This window comes from Empidonax traillii, unplaced genomic scaffold (assembly GCF_003031625.1).
Source record: "Empidonax traillii isolate 1590-97213 ecotype Southwest subspecies unplaced genomic scaffold, ASM303162v1 scaffold1675:size74954, whole genome shotgun sequence".
NCBI lineage: Eukaryota > Metazoa > Chordata > Aves > Passeriformes > Tyrannidae > Empidonax > Empidonax traillii.
This window is the reverse complement of record NW_020956868.1, coordinates 2,636-6,863: the sequence shown is the minus strand read 5'-3', so window position 1 is coordinate 6,863 and position 4,228 is coordinate 2,636. Positions and strand designations below refer to the sequence as shown.

At 51.7% G+C, this 4,228-nt stretch overlaps 1 protein-coding gene across 2 annotated transcripts in view; it reads left to right on the top strand.

Moving 5' to 3' along the window:
- RTN4 (reticulon 4) overlaps positions 1-4,228 on the top strand; it is a 36,030-nt gene that overhangs the window by 30,103 nt on the left and 1,699 nt on the right. The gene's annotated exons all lie outside the window — the stretch shown is intronic.

Sequence of the window (4,228 nt, the reverse complement as noted above, 5' to 3'; positions counted from 1 at the left end):
TGGTGGATTCCCTGAAGGTGAGTGCTGCCTGCCCTGCCTGAGGAGGGGCTGCTGAGCCAGGCGTGCAAACAGCGGCTCTGCTGGAGTAAATGACCGGGTTTAGTTGGCTGGGGAGGTACCTGAGGCGCAGAGTTGGGTATATCAGGGGTGGGGAACTTCATCTGCACTTGGACAGTGGGATGAAATCCCAGCTCCTCACTGGTGCTTCCCAGCAGGAATCTGGTAAGGAAACAAGCCACTGCTCCAATATGTGCATGCAGGATGTGTCACTAATCTGGAACACCTGGTTTGGGGCTGCATTGCTGCAGTGTTTGGGATTTCTGTTTGTGGTTAGGGCACAGTGTCCCCTTCCTGAGTGATCCCCTTGAGCTACTGGAAACATGGACGCTTGTTCAGCCCCTGCGTTTGGGAGTGAAGAGCTGCTGCTTTTAGTGAACTGCTGACATGGGATTTGCAGTTCCTGCACCTGAAGTGTGCAGTGTGGTCTGACAGCTCGAGTACGTCCAGGTGGGATTTAATGGGATTTATTGAGGGCAGCAGAGCAAAACTGACAGAGAAGAAGAATAATAAACAATCAAACTGAAACAAAGAGAAGGGGGAAAAAAACCCAGTACACAAGAAAACCAATCCCCAAAAGAAAAGAATTGGCTGAAAACCCTTCAGTTTTGTTCTGAGAGAATTACATTCTCACCTTTCAGGCTTTAGTCACCTTTGTTTTTCAGAAGGGCGTTTCCTTTACCAAGTACAGTGTGTTGTCCACTTCCTTTTCAGTTTGCTCAGTCTTCCTGAAGAAAACTTGGGTTTGCCCTGCAGTAAATCCCTTACTTAGTGCTTTGTAAAGTCCTTTGAGTTGTTGTGGGGTTGGGGGAGGGTTCCTTGTGCAGCTTGTGGGGAACTGGTTGAGTCGTTGTTTTCTGGTCATTTTTGTGGGCATGAGCAGTTCTGTTTAAGTTGTGTTTGGGTCTGATTAAAGAACAGCAGAGCAAAACCCCATCCCAGGGTCACTCGTGTTCGGGATTAAGCCCTTTGTGGAACGGTCCTTGCTCTGGCTTGGGAGAGTTTTCCCACCATTCCTGGAGAGATCCCAAGCCCTGGTAGTCAAGGAGGAGGGAGCAGCCAACTGCTCTGCAGCCAGCACTGCTTTAGAAATGAGGCCTCGTGGAGGAATTATCTTAGAATTAGAATTAATTCCAGCCAGAATGACTTCAAGGCACTCTAATCACTTTTAAAATACTACAGTACATAGGAAAGACGTGTTCATTCAGCTGAACTAATTCATTTCCCTTCTCTCCTTCTGACATTTAGGATGTTTTATGTAGGTTAATTAGTCTAATTTATGGTAGTTGGGAACAACCCTTTATATGAAGCCAGTGAATGTCAGGACAGTTCACCAGCACAAGGTACTGATTTTGAAGAGCCTGTGCTCGAGGAGAGCATTGGGATTCTGGGCTCTTATGTAATGTAATGGCCCTGGTTTAAAATAAATAAAAATATCTTGGCTCACGTACTTTAAACATCTTCACTATAGGACACCACCTGTTTGTGTATAATTCAAGCTGCAGAGCTGTAATGTAGAAAATGTCTGCAGGTCAATTTACTGTGTGTAATAATTCCGGCTGTAAAATCTGTCTCGTGAAGATTTTTTTCTTCTTTATTAAACAATGCTTCAGTCAGGGAAGTCTGAAAATGGGCTCTAAATATTTATGTAGCGCAAGGAGAAATTCCTCACAGCTCTTGAGGAGTAATTCCAGAGGAGGCCTTGCCAGAGTCCCAGGAGGAGCTGCAATTTGTCCTGGTGAGGAGTGCTGAGCGCAGTGGGAGCTGTGCTGGCACTGGCACAACTGAGAGCCTGAGCTCAGAGCTGCGGGCTGGGCCTGCAATATTCTGTGGTGAAGAAGGGCCAGAGGGGCAGTTGTGGGCTGGCAAAGCTGGAGTCTCCATCAGCTGGAGGGGTTTACTGTGTGCCCGTCACTGGGCTGAGCTCGGCTGGAGAGCCCTGGGCATTCCCACCCCTGCACGTGGCAAGGGCAGAGCAGCTCTGTGGGTCCATCCTGGGCTTCTGCTCCTTTGTTTGTCCTCTCTTCAAGCTTTAGGCATGTGGACGTGTTTCAGGTATTTAGGTGTGTCTTAGGTGTGCTCCAGGTAAACCTTGCAGTGTTTTTAATGGCCCCTGAGTTTGTTTCGAAGGGGAAACCCCTGGAGAGCGATAATTAATGTGGGATGAGAGTCCATATAACCCTGGTTGAGGTGTCAGAAGGGTGCAGAGAGAGGAGCTCGGGCAGGGGGGGGTCTGAGTGTGTGGGGCTGGGCTCGGGGTGCCCGTCCCCCCCAGCCCCAGCCAGGGATGGAGGTCACACCTGCCCCTGCAGCACGTCATGCTTGGACCCTGCTGCTGCTCTGGGCAAAGCCTGAGTCAGCCCAGTGTGAACTCTTGGATTTTGTTCTTTCTCGAGCCATAAATTCAGTGCTCACTAATGGGGTTGGGTAATTCTGATAATTGTTGGACTTCGGGATTGATTCACGTCTTGTTACCCCTCTGCTTACGTCAACTCCCCCTTTCTGCCCTGGGCACAGTTGTCAGCAATATTCCTGACTGCTGGGCTGACTGGGCCGGTGCTGAGGCTTTGGGAATTGTGTCCCTGGGGAACAAAGCATGGATAGCTGTCAGGATGCTTCAGGGTGGGTAGTTCACTGCAAGAGAGTCACTGTGAACCATCACAAACCTGGGGGCTTTTTGCCCAGTGAAAGCTGGTGCCTTTCCCCCCTTAGCTGGGATGGGGGGCTGTGCCATGGGATTGTTTGCTCCGTTCCAGTGCCTTGTGCAGAGGATCCATGGCCAGGCTCCCCCTGGCCCTGCAGAGCTGAGCTGGGCCAAGCTTTGAGTGCCCCATGAGTGAGGTGGGGGAGATGTGCCTTGTTGTTCTTGGGAAACCCGCAGTGACTCTGCAGTCTGGGCACTGGCTGTGCCCCTTGTGCTGCTTTGTCATCTCTCCAGAGTGCTGCCAGATAAGGAGCTGCATCACTTGCAGTTCATTCCCCTGAATTTTGAATGGGATCAGCCCTGATTGAAGCTCTTGCAGTAAACTTCATCTCAAAGGTCATGCAATTAAACTTGGGTTGAGTGTCAGGCCCTTATCTTGTTTCTGGCTGTTGATTTTAGTTTGCTTTGGGTATTTTACATCCTAAGATAAGCTAAAATGGGATGTTGGGATATATGAGTTCAGAGTAAGCTGGCTGCAGGCCAGCCAGCAGGATCCTGGCCCACCCCCTTGGCCCTTCACTGGGTGTTTATTTTCCTTGCCAGCACTTTGTCCTCTCCTTCTCTTGGTGTGTCCCCTGGGGCTGTTCCCTGGGCCCAGCTCGTCCCTCCCTAGTGCTGTGTCAGCCTTCCCAGGTGTCTGTCCAGGGTTCTGTGGTGCCTGACCCAGGGGCTGGGGGTCTGTGTGAGGGAATCAACTCTGGGAAAGCCATTGTTGGTGCCACCCAGCCCTGGCTGCTGCTCAGCCCCTCCCTGGGCCTGCAACTCTAGACAGAAGCGGCTGATTTTCCCTGGGAGGAATCCTGCCCGAAAAAGAGCTGGCAGCTCTCCCCTGGGATAGGTCAGAGGTGTGCCTGGGACACTGCACCTGGGCAGGGCTCTGTGTCCCACTGCAGATGGACAGGCCCCAGCAGCAGCAGGGAGGGACAGGGCTGGCCAGGGAGCCTGCAATGGTGGCACTGGGGGGCTTTAGGTGTCTGTCAGCACGAGGGGTGTCTGGGCTTCTGAACTTGCCTCAGACTTGGAGCCAGACTCCATTTTAGGGCACTGTTGACTCCTCTCTTTCCTAAATCCCTTAATATCCCAAGCACCTTTGGGGGTTTTTTAATGAAAAGAGGTAAATCAAGCCAAGCCTACCAAACATGGTAGGTAACCTTCTAGACAGGCTGTGCTTTGGTGTGACAGAAACCTCTGCCTGGCATAGCCAAGGGTTCAGTGAGAGCTTTGCTGAGCAAAGGGCGATGGTGGCACTTTGGAGCCACAGTGGGCACCCCATCCAGCCTGTTCCCCGTCCTTCAGCCACGCTCTGGTTGCATGGCTGTGCAGGGGGTGTTGGGTGTGCTGGGGGTGTTCACAGACAGTGGGGTGTGCTGTGGGTGTTCACAGACAGTGGGGTGTTTCTGTGGCTGTTCACAGACAGTGGGGTGTTTCTGTGGCTGTTCACAGACAGTGGGGTGTGCTGTGGGGTGT